Source organism: Onychostoma macrolepis, chromosome 25 (assembly GCF_012432095.1).
Source record: "Onychostoma macrolepis isolate SWU-2019 chromosome 25, ASM1243209v1, whole genome shotgun sequence".
In the NCBI taxonomy this organism is placed as follows: Eukaryota; Metazoa; Chordata; class Actinopteri; order Cypriniformes; family Cyprinidae; genus Onychostoma; species Onychostoma macrolepis.
In genome coordinates this window covers 24,840,240-24,855,629 of record NC_081179.1, presented here as the reverse complement: position 1 = coordinate 24,855,629, position 15,390 = coordinate 24,840,240, and the positions used below count along the sequence as shown (strand labels likewise).

Below are 15,390 nucleotides of genomic sequence, written 5' to 3'. Positions count from 1 at the left end.
ACTGAAATAAAATCAGGAAGAGACAGAGGGAGAAAGAAGGGCTTTCCTTATTTAGTTTAAGCTAGGAGATATGACTAAGCAGATGTCACTTGTTCAAAGGAATGTAGCAGGGTCGTAAAACCTTGGGAGGCTGTTGGCTACGCTAGCAGGGACACATCAACCACTTCAAGGTAAACAAACAGAAACAATAGGAAGTGTTTCTAGTCTGCTCAGGGCCCTGGTGTAAGAGGGTAATAGAAAAGACAGGAATTAGGCTACTAATAACCTGTACAGCTCATTCAGGGGACAACAGTTGCTAGAACTACTCTAATCCTATACCGAGAGGGAAGATGGTGATGGTCAAATAACTAAAATAAGGTAAAGGTAAAAATGAAAATGTCCTAATAGCTTTAGGAAACTAAAAGGAATAAAAAGATAACAAAACTAACAAATTGATTTAATTAAATCTCAGATTTAATTAAAATCACTTAGCTGAATTGGTACATTCAAGCTAAACCAGGGTAAATAAATAAAAACAAAATCAAAGAGGTAGAATAAAGTCAAAATAAAAATAACACAAATAGAACCAACATATGTGAGGAGGGGCCAACCTGAATCTAAACAGAAGGTGATAGCACAAACAGGAAATTGAAAACAAGAGTGAGGGGGAGAGAGAGAGGAGTTGTTCAAACTATTCACTTTACACTCACACAGTGTCAGTTAGTCGGATGCTAACAGCTAACAGTTGAGGTAAAGGGCTCAGCTTAGATGCCTGTGCGGCTGCTACAGAGTTAGCTTTGGCTAAACTCAGTTGTTTGTTTACACAAGGGTCTGTGACGTGTGTGTGCTGTTATCAGATTGAACCGGAAGAGGCTGCTCTCAACTTCCGTGATCAGACGTTGCTAGGAGACTGATGCAAGTTTACAACACGCACAAGTGGAGCAGAACTTGCGCCGCTGTAAACATGCATTGGAACTCACGCGCAGTCAGTTATGACGATCGCAAACAACTTCTTTCATAAATCAAAACAGCACATTCACTTCACTGACAATGGCAAAATTACTAGTTAGCTAGGCTGGAATTACACAATTAATTCGCTATTCAATTGCATCACTTCAATAACTACAATGATATGCGATGGTTACACGAAGGCCTTAAATCTGGGAGATGAGGAACATCGCTTAAATCATCATTTAATTAAATATCCTGTAGCAAGATTTCTTCGTTGCCCAGTTTTGATATCACTGCAAGTGGGGTTTCTTCGCCACGCAGATTAATTTGTGCTGCTAATCTGAGATTTCTTCGTCAGAGAAGATTTACACATTTAAAGATGAAATGAGGATATGTTCGCCCAAAATCAGATTAATTTAGTCTGGTACCATCTATACGGGCTGCTAATCTGAGATTTCTTCTTCAGAGAAGGCTTACGCTCTACTAACACCAGAAATTAGGTTTTCTTCGCTAATATCAGGTTAGTTCCTTATTGTACGATTTAAACACGTATTATAGCATTGATAAACTTTCTGCTGCTCGTAGTAAGGTGCATTCAAGCTACAGTCTATCTGATTTTATCAGAAACTGCATGTGTAAGGCGTTAATAAAATTATGAGACAAACACACAAGTTTGGTACTGGGTCTGCTTGCAAATAATGTTTAAACGATTGCCCCCGTTCTCCACCATTATAATGTAGCGAATTAGCTTAAAAGGGAATTGTATATAAATAATTACAATTAATTATGATTAATTACAATTATTTATATTGGCTAACAGTGATAACTGTAGCAGAATTAAATTGCCATCAACTGATCTGGTCGTCCAGTGACCATTCAGTGCAAGTTCAAATCAACTCTAAGAAAGGATATTTTCGTGGCCACAGAAAATACTTTCTTAAGTATTAATGCATTAGAGCATGTAGCAAGGGTCTAAATCATAAAGGGACATTAATTTGCAAGGCAGAACCAGAAACTCATGTAATTTGTTCACACAACTTTTATTAACTAAACGCTAACACACATAACTAATCTAAACAAACAAACATACATACACTCACGCGTATATACAAAAGGGGGAGCTAAAGTGGATGGATGAAGCCATTAGAGAAAACAGAATGCAGTTATGGAAAGAGTCGGTTAACCACCTGAGTAAAACCATCAGCGCCGTTTATAACGGGGTCTATAGCTTATACTAAACCTCTGCTTCGTTTAGTTAGATGTACCATACTTGCACTTCCACGGCTGTTGGCGTGTCTGGAATGCAGTCTTGGATGGAAAGTCTTGATGGTTTCAGGTCTTGGACTCGCGATCACGTTCTTCCGGGTTGAAGAGTGATGAATTCCAAAGAGGTTATTCTTGTTCTGAGGTCCGCGTAGCTCTGGTTGAATGGAAGGTCAAGGCCGCAAAGCCTGGCGCAAAACTTAAGTGTCCCGAAGAGTTCTAGCTCACATCCTTTTAGAATCTAACAGAACCACAAGACTGAGATATGTTGGAGCCCACCGGACACGCCGGTACCGGCTCAGGCTCTCCACACGGGCAGCAGTCCGGGATTTTTAGCAGGAGAGAGTGCGCACAAGAAACATGAGAAGAAGCATGCGTGGAGCTGTGTGTGAGCTCTTTAAAGTCTGCAAAGAGTCACACCTCTCAGGATGGGCTTGACCAATGAGAAAGGCTGAATTTCCAAGCGGGAGTTTGGAAATACTGGGGGCTTTATGGCCCTTTGTCTGAGAGCATGGTAATTTGCAAAAGGGGTTGGATTGAAAGTTATTATACAAACTATTAAAGATTCTTAGGACACTGATATGTTGCATAGGTATCAACATGTAATATTCACTCTCAATTAGATCATCCGAAGACGAATTGATAGAGACCAAACATGTTACAGTTAGAGTGATATTAACTAGTGATCTATTATAAGCATGCATAAAACAGTATACAATACACAAAACACAAGAGCAGTAATAATATACACAATGACCTAATGATATGTGTGCTCATTCAAAGAAAGGTTTTTCTATGAATTAATTAGAGAAGAGTCCATTTTATGGCATAATGTCTTTTTCCTATATGAAGTGAGTGTTGCTCGGCCATTTGCATTCCTTTGAGCAATAAAACTAGTGTTATCTGATGGGTTGCCATGGGCCCGGGGGGCCTGGATGCGTCCACAGACATAGGGGCACCTAAGGATGTGTATTGGGTGAGGGGTCTGTGATTGTTTGTTAATCTAATAACTAATTTCATTTGTTAAATCAAATGAAAATTGTGTGTCTGATTGGTCCAAATGCTACAAAGTGTTTGTATGTGTGTGATTTTGCTTCAACACCTAACTATATACGTTTGTTGAACATTCCCTATTCAGGATAATTCACTGCATCTTATCGGTGTCACTAATTCGAAATTATATGCCTAATGCAAAACTATAGTTTCTTTATCACTCATTCTTTAGCAATATAAAAAAAGAAAGAAAATGAAATGCTTGACATTCCTTTGATCACAGCAATATTGCTGCTCAAATTTATTTACACAAATTAAGTAATATTTTTGACCAGCCTACACAGGTGTTGCAAAGAAACTAAGTAAACACCTTATTTAATGCATTTACAATTGTCATTAGAAAAAAAAAATCTATTGAAACGAATGTAGCCTAAACAAATTAATCTGGGCGTGGTCTGAGACCCCACATGAAAACGCATTAAAACTTCCCTTAAACCGCCTCAGATACATTGGAACATCGACAGGGGAAACAACAGAGTCTAATAATGATGCAAATATTCACAAATAATGTGGAAAGCTTTGAAATCTGTTCCGTTGAAAATTCCCTGTGACGAATCTGTGGAGGTCCAACATCTGCTGGAAACTCAGGTAAAACTATTAGCGTGCACGCGCACGTCCCCAGTTAACACGATCCCCAGTTGATCTATAACACCGTGAATGCTTTTATTGTCATGAGGTTGGGCACCTCATTGCAAATTGTCCCACTTCGAAGCGCAAATCAGGTAGAAAGGAAAACCCTTCGAAAAGTGTTGCTTTGATTGAGAGATCAGTTTTGTTACTCGGGCAAAACGAATCTATAAGTTCGTCGGTTGAGTCAACTTTTGAACCATTCATTTACGATGGTATAGTTTCACTGACTGAAGCCAGTTCTGAGATGAAGCACATTCGCATCCTCCGTGATACTGGCGCCGCCCAATCGTTTATCTTGCAAAGTGCGTTGCCATTTTCTGAAAAGTCTAGTTGTGGTTCCAGTGTGTTAGTTCAAGGGATTGATCTCACAGTAATTAAAGCTCCTTTGCATCAAGTGTTTCTGCGATCGGGAATTATTTCAGGAGTGTTAAACCATACCGTGCACAATTACCTGTTAAAGATGTGCCACTCATTCTTGGGAATGATTTGGCAGGTGACAAAGTTTTTGTCTGCCTGAGGTGATAGATACTCCTGTTGCACCTGATGGCGGCGTGTTGTGCGAGGAATTTCCTGATGTGTTTGGCACATGTGTTGTTACCCGATCTTAAGCATGTAAATTTAGAGATACCGTAGATCTCTCAGATTCTTTTCTGAGTGCTGACAATTTTAATAGTATAAAGAAAGGTGAGGATACTGTTGACGTAGAAGTGTGTGCACTTCCGAAGGTCGATTTACCCATTGGTAAACCAATGTTGATTGAAGCTCAGCGTACTGATCAAACCTTAAGTCATTGTATAAAAGCTGCCATCGAGCTGTCTGATTTGTCCGTGCATCCTGTGGCATACTACTTCGAAGAGGATGTTTTGATAAATTAAAACTAATTTCTAATTTTATAGCAACAGTTTGGACAGGACTCTTTCTATTCTAACATGTCAGTGTCTCTGTGTATAAGGCAAGGTTCAAAAATAAATGATTGATTTAGTCAGTGTGGAAGAACTTGACTGGTCTGCAGAAAGCCAAGTCCTAATCCAAGCTGAACACCTCTGGTGTCACTTTAAATGCAGATCTTGACCCTAAAAGTCATCACTAAACACCAATGACTTGTATATACACTATATGGACAAAAGTAATGGGACACCCCCTTCTTTAGAACAGAAAAAGGCACTTCCAAAACTGTGGCAACAAAGATGGAAACATAATTTATTTATTTACAGTTTTTTTTTACAGTCGCTAGGACACATTTCTCAGTACTAAAGTCACTTTTTCAAAACTCTTCACACACTTCTCCTAACCAACTTTCAGCTTGGCGCAGCAGTTCATTCCACATTCAAAATGCACAACAACTATCAAAACACTTCATACATGTCTCAGATCAGCTCATTCTTTCATAACACTACACTGTAAAACCCAACAAGTTAGGGTAACTCAAAAGTTTGAGGAAACTGATTGCCTTAAAACATTTAAGTTTTTTTAAACTAATAGTGATGAGTACTCTGAACTTATTTCAGTTGAGTTCACTAAAATAAGATATACATTGCAGTTAAGTAATTAAGTGATTAATTAAGTGCTGATTGAGCATTAGTGATGAACACCTGCTGTTAACAAACAGAATCACTGACAGAAAGAGAAACACAAGAACTACAACTGACTTTAGACACATGCTTAGATGAAATCAACTGAAATAAAATACATTAAATCTCAAGATCTGATTAAACAACCCCACAAACAGCATCACCAGCTCCACTTATTAATAACCAGTCTGACTTTATTTCTGTCAGACATCTACAGAAGATCTTATTGAGAATTAACTAAGGTTTAGATATTGATTTATTGTTTCATTTGAAGTAACCATGTTAGAGATCAGTGTCTGCTTTAGTTGGGCTCTTGACCCTTGACTTCTGTGTTGGTAGTTTTTTTTTTTTGTTTTCTCTGGCTGTTGTAACCATGTGTTTTTCAAACATATTTTTTGCAACTCAAAAGCCCAGAGAAAGTGGTCAGTAGTTGGTTGTTATATATTTATAATGACAATCATCTATTAGTGAGCTGATCTCATTGAGAATAAACAACTCATTGTGTGTGTCTAACCTCTGGTTAAGTGAATGTATTGATTATAGTAAAAGTGATTCTAAAAGCCACTGGTTCTGTGACAGTAAGCTAATATAAAGGACTTTCTAAACAGTTTGTCCACAAAAAGTTTTAAGTTACAGAAGCAATTAGACTCACACAGACATCAACAATCAGCTTATGAACCTCAACAATGGTGACCATTAAAAAAATATAATAATAATTTTGCAATGCATGCTGGGTACTAGCATAGTACAAAACTCATCCATGGCTCCCAGCATGCATTGCTGCATGATTTAAAAAAAAAAAAAATTTAATGGTCACCATTGTTGAGGTTCACAAGCTGGTTCTTGATGTCTGTGTGAGTCTAATTGCTACCATAGATTAAAACTTTTTGTGGACAAACTGTTTGGAAAGTCCTTTATATTAACTATCACAGAAACAGTGGCTCTTAGAATCGCTTTTACTATAATCAATATGTTAATTCAATCAGAAATTAGACACGATGAGTCTATGTTAAATCTCTATGAGATCAGCTCACTAATAAATGATTGTCATTATAAATATATAACAACCAACTACTGATCATTTCCTCTAGGCTTTTGAGTTATAGCAAACATGTTCGAAGAACACATGGTTACAACAGCCAGAGAAAGAAAAGAAACAGAACTACTAACACAGAAGTCAAGGGTCAAGAGCCCAACTAAATCAGACACTGATCTCTAACATGGTTACTTCAATTGAAACAATAAATCAACATCTAAACCTTAGTTAATTCTCAATAAGATCTTCTGTAGATGTCAGTCTGGTTATTAATAAGTGGAGCTGGTGATGCTGTTTGTGGGGTTGTTTAATCAGATCTTGAGATTTAATGTATTTTATTTCAGTTGATTTCATCTAAGCATGTGTCTAAAGTCAGTTGTTGTTCTTGTGTTTCTCTTTCTGTCAGTGATTCTGTTTGTTAACAGCAGGTGTTCATCACTAATGCTCAATCAGCACTTAATTAATCACTTAATTACTTAACTGCAATGTATATCTTATTTTAGTGAACTCAACTGAAATAAGTTCAGTGCACTCATAATTGTTAGATTTAAAAACTTAAAAGTTTTAAGACAATAAGTTTCATCAAATGGTTTGAGTTATCCTAACTTGGGTTTTTAAGGCAATTGGTTTACTCAAACGGTTTGAGTTACCGTGACTTGTTGGGCATATATCTACGGAGCCCCTAAAGGGACATTGGCAAAAAAAAAAAAAGAAGACTTTCTCGTGCGCACGAGATACTATAGTTACAGTTTCCTGTTGCATCACTTCTGCCATCTTACACAGAAGAAAACAAGAGCATGCATGTGCATGAATTAGCCTAATTGAGATCTATTTTGGCCTTTAATACTAAAACATTGTGTCTGTTCTTGCATTCGGACACAGATAAATCATTACTGAACAGCATAAGAACGGCTTTTTCTCTCAGGCTATATTCCACCTGAGCAATACATAGCCTAACATCTCAGGACTGTCCATCTGTACATAACTTCTCAAAACTTTTCATCTGTAAAATAGCACATTCATAATTCTTTCTATTTTCTCTATAGACCTATGTTGTACATAACCTAAAACATTTGCACATTCATAATTCTATTTTATCTATATTTTTATTACCATAGTTATTGTTTTTTTTTAATGCATTGTCTATTCTGTTTATTATTAGCCTTATATTTCATTCTATTACCTTAAATTATATGCATGACTACACTCTCTCTGTACTTTCTCCACTGGATGCTCCTGTCACCAAGACGAATTTCTTGTGTTTTTGTGCGTGTAAACACACTTGACAATAAAGCTCTTTCTGATTCTGACATTTAAAACGCATTTTGAGGTCTAGAAGGATTGGTAGCTACAGTATAAAAGCTCAAATTTTAGATTTCGATATGGCAATAGCCTATTGTCCCACATACAACTCTAAAAGCCAGTCAAATATGTATATAATCGAAAGCGATTATTTATTTTGATAATTATTACTTTACTTCAGTTTGGTTTTCAATAACTGCTGTTAGTTTCGTTTCATTTTCGTTTTTATTTCTTTGACATTTCTTTGACATTTTTCTTTCTTTCTTGATAAATAAATGCCTTTATTTTCGTTAAATACAGTTCCTAATATAACATGTCTTACGATTTTCAAACATATGCTGACGAAAACAATACGATGCTGACATTTGCAAAGCGAGTGCCTTTCCTCGAGTGCGCGATCTCCCTTATAAAGTACAATTATTGCGTATTGATCTATGCATTACAGTAGGTCTTAATATAGATCTGTCTCAATGTTAATCATACATAAAAAGAAAATGTGGAATCACTTGCATGCTCTTGATTAAACTACCGCTTATTTGCATATTTGTTCTTATATTGAATAACAAAGATAAAAAATAGCTATATTGTGATTGATAAATATATAGTCATTATTATTATGAAAAGAATTGGAGGAAAATATGCAACGTTGCTTGGTGATTTTGCTTTGTAATCTTTAACTCGATTTTTCTCGAAATCAGATCTGCTGCCCGCCTCTATTGCCTTCAAACGGCTGTAGCTCAGTCATTTTTTGTCTGATTCCAACTAGTCATATATAATTTTAGAAGGTATTTTAAATGGAGAATGTGAAAATAATATGTTTGAAAATTTGCGCATTCCGACTCATTTTACCAGCACAGGTCACATTTATTTTTTAGAATTATTACTTTATTGTAGTTATAGGCTTTCAATAACTGTGTTTCATTTTAGTTTTTCATTTATTTTGACATTTCTATCTTTCTTTATTTGCCTGCATGCCTTTATTTCCATTAAATACAGTTCTTAATACAACATATTTTACTGTTTAAACATGAATACAATATTTATTACATTTAAACTCGTTTAACAAGCATTTTAGAAGTAAATGAAATATCGTATACATATTTAAACGGTAAAATATGTTATATTAGGAACTGTATTTAACGAAAATAAAGGCATTTATTTATCAAGAAAGAAAGAAAAATGTCAAAGAAATGTCAAAGAAATAAAAAACGAAAATGAAACGAAACTAACAGCAGTTATTGAAAACCAAACTGAAGTAAAGTAATAATTATCAAAAATAAATAATCGCTTTCGATTATATACATATTTGACTGGCTTTTAGAGTTGTATGTGGGACAATAGGCTATTGCCATATCGAAATCTAAAATTTGAGCTTTTATACTGTAGCTACCAATCCTTCTAGACCTCAAAATGCGTTTTAAATGTCAGAATCAGAAAGAGCTTTATTGTCAAGTGTGTTTACACGCACAAAAACACAAGAAATTCGTCTTGGTGACAGGAGCATCCAGTGGAGAAAGTACAGAGAGAGTGTAGTCATGCATATAATTTAAGGTAATAGAGTGAAATATAAGGCTAATAATAAACAGAATAGACAATGCATTAAAAAACAATAACTATGGTAATAAAAATATAGATAAAATAGAATTATGAATGTGCAAATGTTTTAGGTTATGTACAACATAGGCCTATAGAGAAAATAGAAAGAATTATGAATGTGCTATTTTACAGATGAAAAGTTTTGAGAAGTTATGTACAGATGGACAGTCCTGAGATGTTAGGCTATGTATTGTTCAGGTGGAATATAGCCTGAGAGAAAAGCCGTTCTTATGCTGTTCAGTAATGATTTATCTGTGTCCGAATGCAAGAACAGACACAATGTTTTAGTATTGAAGGCCAAAATAGATCTCAATTAGGCTAATTCATGCACATGCATGCTCTTGTTTTCTTCTGTGTAAGATGGCAGAAGTGATGCAATAGGAAACTGTAACTATAGTATCTCGTGCGCACGAGAAAGTCTTCTTTTTTTGCCAATGTCCCTTTAGGGGCTCCGTATATATCTTATTTAATGAACTCAACTGAAATATGTTCAGAGTACTCATAACTATTAGTTTTAAAAAACTTAAATATTTTAAGACAATAAGTTTCCTGAAACGGTTTGAGTTAACCTAACTTGTCAGGTTTTTAAGGCAATCGGTTTACTCAATCAGTTTGAGTTACCCTAACTGTTAGGTTTTACAGTGTAGCAAGGGTTGTCAGTTAACAAACACACTTGGGCATCTATAAAAGTAAGACCTAAAAAACACTAACAACAGGTGACATTAAACAATGTTTTCTTCTGTAAAAGAAGGACACCTACTTAGGACTACTGTTTACAGCAAAATATTAATAAATAAAAAATCAATTTATGATTTTATGAGGAATTTGAACAGAATCACTGTTTTGCGGCTGATCACTGAGTCGGCCAGCGATTCACTGGAAAATAACAATGGAAAATAAACTAAAATAAAAGAAAGAAAGGGTGTAACGAGACTAGGTGTTTTTTCTTCTCATCGTGGTGTTAAGTAGCAACTGGCCTTTCTACTTAAATCGCTATTGTGAGTAGGATTATTTCTTCCGCATTTCATCCAACGCCTCCGTTGCTAATTCCAAAACGTCATTTAAACCTAGTAACGGAGGCTTGAGCCGTTGATAACAGATTAATGCAGTTAATACAGTTAATAACTAAGTTATGAGAGAGAGGGAGAGAGAAAAAAAAATACCTCTGTGCGTCTCTCAATAGTGTTCGGCAGCAATGTCTCTAGTTATAGTGAAACTTAGTTCCTTTTGTTCACAAACAGCGCCATTGTTGTTACCTCGCTTGCGAGAAGTCATGTAGTTTTTAAGTTGTTTACTGATAAAATCATCAGAGTAGCGCTAACAACATTAGCGCGATGTATGTTAGTGTGTGTGCAAACTGTAACTGTTATGTATGTGCGGTCTGTGTGGGAGAGAGAGCGGGAGAGATAGAGTATGTGCTTTCCGTTCATAATAAAGCCTAATTTTGTGGCAAAAACATGGACATGATCTGTCGTTTTTATCATATTGTTTACTATATTTATTTATTTGGCCAGTGTCGTTGTGGGTCTTGGTAATTTTGCTGTTGTAAGACCTTTGAAATAACAGAAATCATTTGGCTAAGTGATATGGTCATGTAATGCGGTCAAGAGCTGCCTGAACTACGCTCACAAAGCGCTTCCCTGAAAATAATTGCACACCTTAGAACGTTCGGCAGCCAATCGGCCCCGTAGTATAAAATTACATAAACAACAGCAACAAGATTAATAGTTATGGTTCCTCAATGTTAGAATTAAAAGACAAGATAAATATAGGTTCAGTGTTAGACATCAGTGTTAATTCAACATTGAAACAATGACATGCTGCCATTTGGGAAATCTTTTCATGTGGCCTATTTTTATATTATTTGTTTTTTAATCATTGTATAAAAATCATCAAAATCTTTTCATATGAGTTTAGATTGAAGCTGCATTTTTTCCCTTCTGCATCATAATGACTGAGCTGTGTATGAAGTATAATTATGAGAAACTCCATGACAAAAAGAGGTCAAAGGTCACCCTTAGATCAGCGGCGAGGCCAGAAATCTCCAAGTGGATGAACTTTAGTGAAATAGTGTGGATCTCTATTCTGTGTCTCCTTTTAAAACAATTTTTAACTAACTCTTTCAAAAAAAGTAGTACCGTATGAACAAAACTCACTAAAAGAATAGGACTTAAGTTACATACAGGACTGTTTAGACAAACAGATTCTCTGGAATGAAGCACATTCTCCAAAGAGAAAGAGGACTGTTTAGGAGAAAGCAGTTCAGTAGAATAACTTGACTTACGAATACTCATCACTACATATGAGACAGAGCCGACAGAATGTAGACACATCTGTATTGTTATCCTTTATTATTTGCATAATTTGCTATCAGTGTTTTGCAGAACTGTACAATGTTCAGAAATACAGTTTAAATGTTACAAAAAGTCTGCTTTTGTTATTGATAAGCCAGTTATCATTTGGAACACAAAATATATAAGAAAGATACTGTGCCATTCCCAAAACCTGAATGTTTGCAAAGCGTCCAGTTCCTGATGCAACAAAAATCATCCTCAAACCATCACACTAGCGACTGTGCTTGACTGCTGGTACGAGGCTCTTCTTATGAATGGAAGTGTTTACTTTCTGCTAAACATAAAAGGAAGTCTTGAGGATCATCCAGGTTCTTCTTTTAAAATGTGACGCTTCAAATGTGTTTTTGACCTCACTGTCAGGGTGGGGGTGAAGGGATGAGGCGAGGACTCAGTGGTGCAGGAGAATGGGCTTTTATTGATAAAAAAAATAATAAAACAAACCAAACTACCCCGTAGGGGAAAAACAAGGCAAGGCAAGGCAAACACAAAGATACATGCAAGGCAAGGTAAGGCAAGGCAAGTTTATTTATATAGCACATTTCATACACAATGGTAATTCAAAGTGCTTTACATAAAAGGAAGTGAAATAGTCATTAAAAATAATAAAAATCACAACAATAAAAACAAAGTGATTTAAAAATAGATTTTAAAAGAATTGAAAACATTTAAGAATAGAAAGTGATTATACATCGCGCAATCAGTTCGGACGTAGCACAGTGCTCATTCAACAAATGCACAGCTAAACAGATGAGTTTTGAGTCTGGATTTAAATGTGGCTAATGTTTTAGCACATCTGATCTCTTCTGGAAGCTGGTTCCAACTGCGGGCGGCATAATAGCTATTCTTGCACAGGAATATAGATGACGCACTGGCACAGGACATCAAACACAAGGAGATTATAAAGGGAGCAAATTAGGAGGGTAACGAGGAAAACAGGTGGGGCAAATTAACCAATAATTAGGAAACAAGATGGTTGGGGTCAAGACAATTGACATGAGAGCACATGGCACACATAAACTAAAGACAAAAGCCATGTGCTCACACAAAACAAAAACACAAGCTCATGGCCAGCAACACAAATCACCAGCCATGTGCTAAACAGGACACGAACACGCAGCTAATGAGAATACTCAGAAGCCGCGCATTCACACAAGACATGACAACATGAAAGCACGCAGCCAATGAAAAACACAAGCTGTGTGCCATACAGCACAAGACATAACATGAATGCACGCAGCCGATAAAAACACGAACTGCGTGCAACACAAAACACAACATACGCGGACAAAAGAGCGCGCGGCCGAGCAAACTTGAGACCGCACGCTCACACAACGAGACAGAACATGGAGTGTGAGTGTCTGAACCCCGACACAAAACTGAAACTCAAGACATGAGTGCCGGGATCCAAACACCACGCTCCAACACAAAACAAGGCACGCAGACGAGGGAGCGCACGGCTCGAGCACACTCGAAGCCGCGCACCCACATAAAACAGGACAAGACGGGAGTGTTAGCGCTCTGTCACAAAACCATGAATAACACTAAACCGAAGTGGCAGAACCCTGTCACTACCCCCCCTCAAAAGGGACACCACCTGGCGTCCCTAATGAGGAACACCAAAAACAAGACAGTACAAGAACATAAACATAACTACAGAAGACAGACAAGACAAGAAATCAAAAACACAAAAGAGGGGAGGGAGGGAGGGGAGCCAAGCACGCGAACAGGACAGCTCAGAAAATAATAAATGGGGCCAGGAAGGAGCGGGAGGGTTGAGCCAGGGAGGCTCAGGCAGTTCAGGAGTCCCGGGCCTGGGGCCAGGGTGGAGCTGGAGGGACGAACCAGGGAGGCTCCAGCCAAACAGCACCCTGGAGGATGGCCAGGGTGGGGCCGGAGGGATGAACCAGGGGGGCTCAAGTACGTCATGAGTCCCGGCAGGGGGCCAGGGAGGAGCCGGGGGTTTGGGCAGAACCAGCAGAGCAGGGAGTTTGGGTGGCGCTGGCAGAGCAAGGAGCTTGAGCTTGGGCAGAGCAAGGAGCTTGGGAGGAGCCGGCAGAGTAAGGAGCTTGAGCGGAGCCGGCAGAGCAAGGAGCTTGAGCTTGGGTGGAGCCGGCAGGGCAAGGAGCTTGGGCGGATCCGGGACAGCCCCTGGGCTGGCAGCGGGCTCCTGGATGGCCTCCAGGCCCTGTGGGACGGAGGGAGCCTTCCTCTTCCTCCTCCTCCGACGAGAGCGAGGCAGTGGCATAACAACCTCTGGGGGCGCAGCGGCATAGTCCACCTCCACTGAGGGCACAGCTGCAGTGTCGTCGGCCGCCTCTGGGGGAGCTGCGGCATCTACGGCCGCCTCCACTGGGGGCACAGCTGCAGTGTCATCGTCCGCCTCTGGGGGAGCAGCTGCAGCGTGTTCGGCTGCCTCTGGGGGAGCAGCTGCAGCGTCATTGGAGGACTGGGGCTTCCACTGACTGCAGGGGAAATGGGGGAACAGTCAGTGGAGTGGGACTTCGCTTGAGGTGGGGGTTCAGACTCCCCACGATGGTAGATGTGATAGACGAAGTCCCAGAAGTCAAGATTCCCCAGCTTCTCCATCTCCCACAGGCTGAGAGGCTGATCGAGGCAGATGTTGAAGACCTCCTTAACATCAGCCTCATTGTAGTCCAGATTGTCCACTTCAATAAGGAAGTCGCAGGCAAAGTCCCTCACATCAGCCCCCTGCTGACGGAAATAGCAAGCGTTTACTTGCTGGACCATCAGCTGGCGGGTGGACAATCCGGTGGTGGGAGATGGAAAAAGGAAGATACCCATCTCTGCTGAGTCCTCTGTGGGCCACTTCGTCCTGTCAGGGTTGGGGTGAAGGGATGAGGCGAGGACTCAGTGGTGCAGGAGAATGGGCTTTTATTGATAAAAAATAAATAAAACAAACCAAACTATCCCGTAGAAGAAAAACGAGGCGAGGCGAGGCAAACACAAGGATACATCCACAGGAATATAGATGACGAACTGGCACAGGAGATCAAACACAAGGAGATTATAAAGGGAGCAAATTAGGAGGGTAACGAGGAAAACAGGTGGGGCAAATTAACCAATAATCAGCAAACAAGATGGGTGGGGTCAAGACAATTGACATCAGAGCACATGGCACACTAGACCGAAGTGACAGAACCCTGACACTCACAGCCTGACGTGCTGCTGCACAGGCACCATATACGCGTTTTGATTTGTATTTAAATGTTTGGTAACACTTTATTTTAGGGTCTCTTACTGACTATTAATAAGCAACAAATTAGGAATTTATTGAGGGAAAAGTCGTAGTTAATAGTCAATAAGTGTTCCCTATTCTAAAGTGTTACCAAATTTTTAAATATAATAATTCAGTTAATTCATTTTTTCACTTCAACTCTGTGGACAACGGATGATATTTTGGGATGTTCAGCATCAATACTTTATTTTGTTCAGCCTCTATAGTGATTAAACTAACCACAACACAGGTCAGAGACCACTTTGACTATTAAATATGACATTTGCCTGAATAAACTCTTAATTTGCTGCTTATTAATAGTTATGGTGTAGGATACAAGGATGTAATATACAGTCATTCAGAATAAGGCATTAAAATGTGCTTTATAAGTACCAATGAAGAGCCAATAGTAACATGCAT

The 15,390-nt window shown here is 38.5% G+C and overlaps 1 gene segment (V, D, J or C); it reads left to right on the top strand.

Annotated features, from left to right (window-relative positions):
- LOC131534753 (Ig kappa chain V-III region MOPC 63-like) overlaps positions 1-15,390 on the top strand; it is a 274,184-nt gene that overhangs the window by 235,963 nt on the left and 22,831 nt on the right.